Raw genomic sequence first — 12,088 nt, forward strand, 5'->3', positions numbered from 1 at the left:
AGATTTGGCTTCCCACACTGAACACCAATTGGTTTATAGATGAGATGGTCAAAGGCCCAATCCAACACCAAGTAAGGCTTCCTAAAAAGCTTCGTACTTTCACTTACTTGAGGTTTGTGTTGAGATTTAAACCACACCATATGCTTCCGCAACCGTAAAGAAGTCTACCGAAAGGTCGGTAAGGAAATACATTTCGTGAAGATTGGCTAAATAGGAGACAAGATAGAGGCCTGTTGATCTTATAGAGTCTAGAACTTACAAGGGTTTGTGAGTATTTCTAATGTCTACAATCTGTATATTCGTATAGTGATTTCTTAGGTTTGGCTGCCCTAGAATGGTTTTTTCCTTTGAATTGGTTCAAAGGTTTTTCCACTTCATCAACAAATCTTGTGTTGTGGTTGTGTGGATGTTTCTATATTTGTGTTGGTTTAATATTGAGCATTGTTATTTATTTTTCTTATATAAACTACTTATGTGTTTGATTTTTAGTATATAAATTGTTTATGCGTTTGATTTTGAGGTATAAAACGATCCTTGTGTTTTATCACTATAGTTTGTTGCTTAAATTATATTTTGCATTAGCGTGTTATAACTATTTTATGCACTTCATAGTATGGGATATGAAGTTGTGTCTACTTTACATTACATGATATTTAATTGGTTCATTGCTTCATAACTTCATAGTATGAGATATTAAGTTGGTATAAACCCCTATATCTATGTGATTTGCCAAACAACTATGATGTTTGATAAACCCTATCATGAAAACTCTGCATGAGTAATAGATGTTTGGTAAATCTAGTAGAGTGATTTTCAAAAGAAAAAAAGGACTTAATTTACATATAGTAAGGTCAGGATGCTTATACTTACTAAGACCGTGGACTCATACATCCGTTTGTGAAATTGTGGATTAAATTATGGTAATCCACCATTTCAAAGATATTGTCGGAAATGAGACAAATGACAGATCCATATGCATACTTATAGGTTTATTATTGAGCAAACCGGGTGGTCTTTAGTTTTGAAGACTGATTGAGGTATCATTAATCATAAGCTGATAGCTTGTAACCAAAAAACTCATTCTAATCAAACTTGATGCTAGAAAGCTATCTTCTGGCATTTCCGACCTAGTGGATCCTTTAAATCTTGATATGGACAATCTCATAAACCATAAATACTACATATGTCTAAGACTTAGTAAATAAATCTCACAGTCGAGTATGAAATGAGCTTCTCATCAGGGTTATTGAAATAAACATGTATTTTCGCAAATAGGTGTTACTTATGCTATTAGGCCTCAAAATGCAGTTTTGGTTTTAAAGAGAGATTAGGGCATAGTTTTAGCAGTATTCACCAATATGTACACAATTCTCTACGTTCAAAAGTAAGTTTAGATCTAAGGAAAATATTTTTTGTTGACTATTATTTTACGTCGCACCAAACACTAAAAATAATGAAAAACATTTTACATAAATCATTTTACGTCAAAACAAATGGAGTATAAGTTTATCTTTTCTCCACTTTTTGTTTCTTAACTTTAATATCAGCCGGTATTATACAATCAATCTTGAGTGTTTATAGGATTTACACTAATTAATCTGGGAAGTTATGCTCCCACACTAATTACTTTTGGATGATTAAAGAATCTTATAGATGTGATGTGATTTTTCTAGAAATTCATCACCAAGGGTCCGATTCACTTGAACAAAAATTGGAAAAATTTGGTCCATTCCTTACTTTGACGTAGAGAATAGTGTGAGATCTGCTGTTTTCATTCTAAACTCTTTCCATGTTTTACGTTGATATAAATGTCAATTTCTTATTGGAATGCACAAAAATTATGGTTTGTATCAAGAATTGAGATGCATAGAAAATACTATTATGTTTTGGATCCCCTCCAATTGGTAGGATGTCTTAAATTTAAAATCATTGTAAACTTAGATATTATAAAATGCAAGATCCAAAACCATCTAGATGAGGTGGTTCTTGAATATTTTCCTTATATTTTATTCTTTAGAATGACGATAGTAGGTTAGGAAAACTTAAACGTTTTCACTTCTCAATAATGTGGAGGGAAAGCATATCCTTATGTTGAACTATATGGGTCGGCAGTAAAAGGCCAAAAAAGAAACATATATTTAATGGTGAAATTATATATGCTCAATTACTTTCCAAGATAAGAACTTTGTTTTTACACATTCTAGCTTAAATTAAACAACAACAAAATCCTTCTAAAAAAATTATACATTTTTTAAGATCTTGGTAGGGGTGGCATTTTGTGTCTGCCTCTCAAGTTCGGACCATTTAATTAAATGGGTCAGTTCCCTCAATCGTAACACGACCTATTTAAATAAGTGGGTGACCAAACTAGATTTGCATGACCTGTTTAATAAACAGACCGTGTTGGGTTGACCTAACATGACCCATATAACCCATTTAATAAATAAAATCCTAATTACTGGGCCTGAAAATTTGTTGTATACAAATATATTGACACAATAATTTCAATGTATTGAGAATGCAAAATAATTACACTGCTGAAGTTATATTTTTACAAGTAGGGATGATCGAGCCACCATTTACATATATTATACAATAGAAATTGTTTATCATGACAAAACTAAATAGTTGTTTGTTCCTAACAAACATTTGATTTCAAACCTTCAAGTAAAACTAGAATCTCATAAAATTCCTAACCATCAATATTTTACATCTACATGGAAGTTATGTGATCATCCAACATATTAGGATTTTAACCAAGAAAGATCTTACTCCTATATGTGTTAAAGTGACCTCTAATTCATATTTGAGTTCACAACCTTCTCAAGATTGAGAGTCAATGCTATAAGAAGTCGTGAGTTAAAAGAATAACAATTCACTTGGCCCATTCAAAGCATTGTATCCACACCAACAAATCAATCAGAAGTCTCAACTTCACATGATCAAGATAAATCATTATGTTTGATATGTTATAGTCTTATCAAATGGAATGCTCAATTTCATTATTGACTACAAACAATATATAATTTCTAAGTTACAAGGTTTATGGTTTATGATCTTATATCTGATAATCTCATTAACACACATCAAACCATATTTAACGCAACTTATGGATCGTATACATGTGCATGTTAAATAATAATAATTAAATGCATACATGTAAATAGTAATATGTTCATTGTTCTTGAAATAAATCAGTAAATAAACAACTTTATATAATTAAAACTAAAATGTCATGCAATAGAAATTAGGTTTTAGGGTAGAATCCCTAACACAGGCAAGATCTATATCAAGTTCTGATGACCTGTTCTGAAGATAAGTGCAAGGTTGTCCAATACTACTCGCTATCTCGGTCGTAGACAAGTCTGGACAAAGTCTTTATAAAATTTGCATTAATTGAGATTTCGATTTGAGAATTCAAGCCCAAGTTTTTCAAGTTTATTTAAGGCCTTTTAAGCCTCAATTTTCCACAGACCCTCAGGCCATGTTGCAGTGTGATCTTTGATCGATCCTTATGCTTTCAAGAGTGAAAAACGCTATGCTGACTCCAAAAACTTGTTTATCAAAATTTATGCGGAATTAATACTATGAAGCAATAAACAATTCAATCACCAAAAATATATAAATTAATAAAGAAGCAGACACATATATTTTGGTTACGAAAATGAAACATTTTAGAAACCGATCTAAAAGTAAAACCTCTATGGGGCAGCCAAACCTAGGAAATCACTATCAAAAGATTATCTAGAGATTACAGACACTAGGAACACTTACAACCATTTGCAAGACCTTGGCTCTGTAAGATCGACAAGCCTACAACTTGTCTCCTTGCTCACAATCTTCTTCAACGTGATTTTCCTTTACCAAACCATTCCGATAAACTTCTCAACCGTAGATTTATCAAAGGAATAACTAAAACAATAAGAGATTCAATTTAACGCTCACCACATATGATCTCTCTTAGCACAGCCTCCGACGAACTCTCTAGGGTGAAAATTCGTACATCTCTCTTCTATAATGATGTATATATATATCAGTACATCAAACCCTAGACCTGAGCCCACTAAAGACACGTTTTTGGGCATAATAGGTACGGGGTGTCCGGACAGGGTTAGTGTCTGTCCGGACTGCGAGCAAAAAACATGCTTGCTGGAATTGGTGTCTGGACACCCCCTGTTGAGGACATTCTGTCAGTCCTTGATCAACAGCTTCGATCGACGAGTGTTTATGGTCTGATTGAGCTGAAACATTGCAAGGACGTTCATGACACATGAATCCACACTATGAACAGTGGAGATTGGATTCTGAGCATTCTATATTAGTGTTTTTGCCCGTGGACAATAACCTCTGTATTTTGGAACCGAATTAAGCCAACACAACTACTAACAAACTCCCCATTTGGCAATTCAGTGACAAAAATCAAAATGCCGAGCCAATCCCATCATTATCATCTCTTCATATTTACTCCCCCTTTTTGTCACAGAATGATAAAAGGTCTTTATGTTTCTTGAAACACTTCACAAAATACATCAAAGCATATGTGGAACAAGAATACATAAATAAAACTCATGATCACAAAAAAAAAAAGAAAAAAAAAATGACGAAGAATGCAAGATCATAAAGAAACATCAGCAAAACTCCCCCTCAATGTATGACTCCATAAGAACAAGGGAAAACAAATTTGCAAACAGGAGTATTCATAAGAAGAGTATATCCAATAAATGATCAAAAATTGCAGATGAGGATAAACTCTTGTTGAATGTGCCAAAAATACCCAAAGCATGCAAGAGTATTAAAAGATGAATAAACAAAATCATTGTTGCAACTCATGTCATGCCATTATGTACCATCACTATTTATGCTATATGTGTTGTAAGTGATAAGCCACAGTCAAGAGTCAAGCAATGGACAAATATATATTGACAAAGAAGGCACATTAAAACTTTCAAATCATATAAAAAAAATTTACATCTTGTTAGGTTAGAAGTCAAACCTTACTAAGGCCTAGTCACCCTCATCCAATATTCTCCCCCTTAGTCTTATCACAAGGCTCAGAACTACATCCGGGATTTTAATTATGGATGAGTCAAGCACAAAAAATTGACACGGTGAAAATTCCCTTTTTTGGAATATTTTGGCATTTTGCACATTTCACTTTAGATTTTCTCTTTGAGAATGTCTTTCATAAAAATTAAAGTACAAGACATAAGAGTTTGAACTGGAATTTATAGGCTCTGGGTTCAACCAGAATTTGGTCAATTTTAACCCACAAAAAAAAATCAATCCTATGCATATGGTTTGTTCAACATAACAAATTTGTTATGGATTGGCATTCATTCTTTAAGCTTAAGTGCATAGTTAAGTAATTTCATAGGTTTTAATGAGGGCAAAATTGGAATAGATGGCATCAAAATCCCATGTGAGATACATGTGTGATGATTTTCATCCAATTAGACGGAAATTAGTAACGGAGGGTCTGAATTGAAAATTTTTGAAACATTAGGGGGGTACATTGCCAATTTTTAAACATTGTGGTTTGAATTGAAAAACTCCTGAAACTTTAGGAGGATAAAGTGAATTTTCTCCAAAACTAAAAAAATCCATGTCAACTACTCTAGTTAAGAGCTAAGGCGGTCAAATGAAGTGTCTAGACTAAGAGCCTGTTTGAGATTGCGTTTGAAAAATAGAGCTTTAAAGTCAAAAAACGTTTTTTGGCAAATGCTTCATTTTTAAGTTTTTGCCATTTTTAGGCTTTTTGAACCCTTAAAAGCCCTTTTAATTTTTTTACCAAATGACTTTTTTTTTTTTTTTTCTTCAAACAGACTTTTTGAGTGTTAAATGTATTTTTAAGTTTCTCAAATGCAATTTCAAACAGGCCCTAAGCCCATGAGTTGTCTCATAGGAAAAGAAAGGACATAGATATATTATTATTATTATTATTATTTTAATTGAATAAGGGAAAAAATGCTACAGGGAATGAGACATAGAGATTTGGTAGGTAAGGATTTGTGTATCGCCCCCAAAATATTTTATCCTTTTATATAATTCAGAATGCTACTACTATGCCTTATCGACATAATTACAGCATAATTTGGCTATATATATATATATATATATATATATATATATATATATATAATCATCAAATGAAAATCAACCAGAGCATCTAAATAATATAACCATCACATAATACGATAACATTACATGCGATTCATAAGTCGATAAGCGCAAATACATACAAAGTCTAAATCGTATCTTAATACATGTCCTTATTAAATAGTCAATAATTAACTTCATTACAATGCAAAAGGGCACTAAGTACGATCCATTGTCAACATAACCACACGAAGTCCCCCAAACAGAAATTAACATAGTAACCATAGTAAATTAGGTAGTCTCGATCGATTACCCTCTGATTCGCTTTTCCATCCTCTAATGTTCGATTATCTGTAAAACATGGTTTTAGAGGTAAAAGAGGTAAGTCCACAGCTTAGTAAGTTAACGCCACAAGAAAGTCATTTACGAGATGAGCCATAATTGCTATGAATACATTAGTTAAACACTTCATGCCACCATGCCCTGAAAATTTAGTGAGTTCACAAAGTCCTCGATCATGTTGTTTCTTTGAAAATGCATGGGAACATAATTTATATGAACAAGGAATGAACTAAGACATTTTTTACTTTTATGTATAAAATTCATAAAATGGGACATGTTTTCACATAACATCATCATTCATATAGTATCGTAACATTTCACAACACGGTAAACATACCATTTATTTTTGTAACAATACTAACATACCATAGTCAAGTCTTTCATATGCACATGATAATTTTTATTCAAAATATGTAGTTCCAAACAAAAATGCAACATTTCATGCTTTAGTAAAATTTTATAATTATCCTTTACTAATATCCATGCAATAAAATTTATATTTGTCATTTGCACGTGTTTTACTTACCTTGAGCGTTAAACTCCTCAACAAATCTTGATACATAATAATTGTTTCATTAATTCCTCTGCAAATTTAACCTATCGTTGGCTGCTCTCTAAAAGGACCCTAATTCCTCATTTTCTTGTAGTGCAAGCTTTGATTGATTTATTTATTTTCCCTAATTTTGTGCCAATGCAACATTTCATAACACTAATTCTACTCTTATTCACCTCCCAAACACTGTTTTCAACTTAAAAAGTCACAACTTTTACGTTCAAAATTCATCACTTTAATCTTCCATCCTCCATTTCTTCTAACAAAACATCCACCAAACAAATAATACAAACAAACAAAAACAACACAAAAAATCTCCTATTTAGTTCTCCAACTCCTTACAGCCCAATTTACACTCGATCTCCTTAAAAGACTTGAGCGTTTCAAGAAATCTCTGAGATTTTCATGGATAAGATCCTCTTTTCCACCATTTCAACCAAACACAACACATATTTCACATACACTCTCACCACACATTAAAAGTTCAATATACAACTCCATGCACACAAAAAACCACTTCAAAATTCAAGAAAAGTAAACAGAGAAAGCTTTTAGATTCTTACCCTTGTAGCTCGATGTACAACTCCTTTGTATTGATCCATGAAAAAACACTAGCCTCAACTACGTTATCACCCTAAAAGAACTAGTCAATTTGGAGCTTCCCTAGTATTTTCTATAAAGCTCAATTTCATCTAATAATTAAGTAATGTAGGACTTAGAACATATGATTATCTTTATAAACCACACACTCTATGTGGGCTACTCATCATCTTTTCAATGTGGGATTGGGGTGTTACAACTGCCCGTTTAAACCCCTGACTTTTTTTTAGGGCCACATCATGCAGTGTTCAAGTACCACATGGGTGTTACTAGGTAACTTTGATACCGTTTGTAAATGTCCAGTGAAAAGCACTAGTCACATTTGCATTATCACCCCAAAATGATTAGTCTATTTGAAGATTTTTTAAATTACTTATAAAGCCCAGTTTCACTTAGTAAGTAAGTAATGTGGGACTTAGAACCCATGAATGTCTTTACAAACCATCCACTTTCTATTGGGCTACTTATCTTTTCAATATGGGACTCGGGTCTTACAACCTCCACCCCTTAAACCCTTAACGTCCTCGTCAAGGTCATCTCGTGTGGTGCTGATAATAGCACTTGGTATTACAACCTAGCTTTGACACTATTTGTAACGACCTATAGAAAAATGTTAGCCATATCTGCCCATCACCCTGAAAAGACTAGTCAATTTGAAGCTTCCCTAAAATTTATTATAAGGTCTAATTTCACCTAATAATTAAGCAATATAAGACTTAGCACTCATGACTATCTTTATAAACCACCCACTCTATATATGTGAGCTATTTTTCATCTTCACAATGTGGGACTGGAGTGCTACAAAGCTCAAAGAACACAAAGTTGTCACCTTTTCCTGTCCTTCTCTCATTTTCTCTGCTTCTCTCTTTCTCTAGGTGGTTGGTCAAGTGAAAATGAGGGCAGAAGGGTGGCTGCATGTCTTAGAACCACTGGCTCCCTCATTTTTGCAATTTGAACGTGTCTAATGCACAAAAAACCTTGTTCGAACGACTTTTTAAAATCAAACATCTGTTCTTATCCAAACCACATTTGAACTCGGGAAAATAATGTTCAAATGAGATGTCCTAGTGTGTGTGTTTTGTTTTTTCCTAAAAAAAAAAAAAAAGCTTTTAACACCTCCATTGCTCCAATAACTCCTTGTCCAAACACCTATGCTAATTAATGAATTATTTTACCCACTTCTTCTTATCCTCCTATCTGCAAGCAATAACTAATCTCGTTTGAACTAGATTACTGTTCACCATCTTCTCCGAATTTTCCTTCGCAAATGCTTAAATTGTTCCCCATTTTTTCACCTACCCAACATTCCGTAAAACTAATTCTACTCACCTTCACCTCCCTCACACCCTCTTTAACTCCAAAATCACGACTTTTACGTTCAAAATTAGAACATCACTTCACTCTTCCATCCTCGATATTGTGAGTGCGCTTGTGAGTGTTGTGTAACTTGTATCCAACATTAAGAAAATATAAAAGAAAAGAGTGCTTAATATACCTAAGTGGACCTTAGCTCATTAGCTTAGACTTTTGGACTAGAGTTGTGTTCAATTATGTATATTAATGTATTATGAGTAAAAACTCCGTAACCGTTAGAGTCATGGTTACCTTCCTGGGACGAGTGTCTGGATGCGTCGGGTTTAGAAAAGTTGTGTCTGCATCTGCAACTCTTGATGCGAGACACTCTTGGAAATATAAAAAGACTCACAAGTGAGAGGTTTATCTCCCAACACTCAATTTATTGGAATTTATTCCAATAAATCATTCTCAAAACAACTCATACACACCAAAACTCTCATGCTTCTTTCTCCAATCTATTTTACACAAAAACTCTCATGCTTAAAGAAAGCTTTGAGATTTTCATTAAGGAGACCCTCACTTCCACCATTTCGAAAAACACAACACATATTTCACACGGACAAACACACACACAGAAGCGTGCATGAGCGCGTCAAAATTTTGAAATACAACCCCATGCACAAAAAAACACTTCAAACTTCATGAAAGTAAAGAGAATAGTTAGGAGCGCTTTACCTCTACGGATTTCTTCAGATGCTCTTCATAACATTCCAATAAACAACTCACAAAACGGACACTTTTTATATCAATGGCTCTAATTTTTAATCTTGGGATGCAATAGTTTCTTATGCAAGATTCAATGACACGATACCCTTGTGGGTCTTCATGAAAAAAGTTAAGTAAGCAGTGTTTAAGACTAAGATAAACACAAGTTTCATATTCGAAGTCAGGAAATGGCCATGTGCTTTTAATGCTTAAACATTTGTCTTCAATTTCATCAAAAAGGCAATAGTAAATTTCACCATCAAGTTCAGAGAAATAAGGAGGCTGGATGGGAGGTAAAGACGGGAGTGAGGTAGGTGCATGATCATTGGCTTGCACACTTAGGAGAATAGGGATAAGCAATTATATTATTACCCACATATGTTTTCTAATACATTTTGCAACCATCGTTTTTCTGACACTATATAAACTTTCTTATTTTAAGGCTTCAACAATTACATTTATATGCAAGTGAAGTCATTTTTGGTTAGACCAAAAGGCTCAAGAAAATATTTATCGTGTGACTTTTATCAAAACTAAAGTATACTTGCAAGAGTTTAATTATTTTCAATAAACTAGTGAAGATGGATGATAAAAGTATGAACTCTGCAAAATGCCCCAAGGATGAAGTGTTAAAAAAAAAAAAAAAAAAAAAAACCAAAAAAAGGGGGTGGGTGGTTTCGACCACCCCAAAGGATTTGGGGGTGGCTACACCACCCCATTTTTGGCCAAACGGGGTAGTTGGACCACCTTTTTTATTATTATTTGTTTTTATATTTAGCTATTTGTTAGTTTTCTTTGTTTTGTTTTGACACTTTACTCTCTAGGGGCATTTTGGGGAGATTGTCTTAGAAAGTCACTTTGTGATGCATGTCACTGGCTCCCATCCAAAAAGACGAAAAAGATGACAGATGGTCTAACTTGCCATAGGTAGATTTTTTTTTTTTTTTTTTTTTTTTTTTTTTGGGGTGGGGGAGGGGCAGTCAAGTGTATTTTCCCCATATATTATATTAATCAACCCATTCAGAAGGTTTTGTAATTTTAGCTCAAAAGCATGGTATCAAATTTGAATAATCGGGAAAGACACTTTATGTTAAAAATACTACTCAAGAGCCATTGTTTATAGAAAAAGAAAAATTACATAAGGCAATGAAGTTTTGCAAACTATGAAGAAACATCTGAATAACATAGAATAGATCAACTTGATCGTAGTAATTTACAAAGTAAGTAACTTTGGATGGGGGAAAATGTATTGATCCAATGCTTAAGCAACACAAAATGCTATGTTGCACAACATTTCCTTTAAGAAAATTTTATTTAAATAGAGAGTTATTATAAAATAGCTAGTAAGATAAATCATAATTCAAGTGGATTTTTTTATTAATTAAAAAAGGACACATTGTAGGCTCGTAGTTTTCACAAGCTGTAACGTGCTCAAAAAGCTCTTATATCTTAAAGACTTTTGCAAGTTCCAAGTTAAACAGAGGAGGGAAATACGATCAATAGGGTAGTTTTCTTTTTCTTCTATTATATACAGTACAAAACACTAGAAAATAATACATACATAAATAGAATTCTCACTTTTGTGCCTCTTAGAATTTTGATTTGAATTATAGTTATCTATATTCTAATTAAAATTATATTTTTTTGATTATATTCCCGAGCTTACATTTATGATAAATGATATACTAATGTTTTCTTAATTACTAAATGCACTATTTGTGGAATAGGATTCTTTCCATTTTAAATGAACTGGATAATATCTAATTAGTTATAGTGAAAGTGTATTTTTGTCCATTCAACTACTATCACATGTAGTAGTTGCCATTACGTGTATGCCGAAGAGCTTTTTGAATTGAGATTATATGTGCAATTCTGACACTTGTAGCAAACGTTTGAACAAGATAGATTTCATTTAAACAAAAATGAATTTCCATGTATCAGAGCCTCGAAATTTCATTTCTTAATGAGTAAGGAAAGTTCGTTTGAATGAGGACACATGTTAGTGAATATTCTACATCGAACTTTGAATTTCATAGTGATTTAGAAATTAAAACCCTTGATTTCTGGCGCCTATAAAAAGAGAAGTCTAAGGAAGAGCAAAGTGTTGGGATTATGTAAATCATATGCACAACTAAAGAACCCCAAGGAAACATCAAGAGAAATCTAGATCATGCAATAAATAAAAATTTGCTAGGAAGGAAACTTACAAGCCTCTTATGCCAGAATCCTTATTAAAATATTGGGGCAAGTGGTGATTTAACATGATATCACAGCCGAACGTTATGATTTCGAACTTTGACTCCTTCAATTCACTCTCATTTAAATTAAATATTCTACGTGTCGAGTCTCATCTATTAAAAGAGAGTTTGAATCCACATGTAAATGGGTGAGTTAAAATATTGATTACGTGATTAAATTTACATCTTCTTATAAGCT

Source organism: Corylus avellana, chromosome 2, assembly GCF_965113065.1.
Source record: "Corylus avellana chromosome 2, dhCorAvel1.hap1.2, whole genome shotgun sequence".
NCBI classification, from domain to species: Eukaryota; Viridiplantae; Streptophyta; class Magnoliopsida; order Fagales; family Betulaceae; genus Corylus; species Corylus avellana.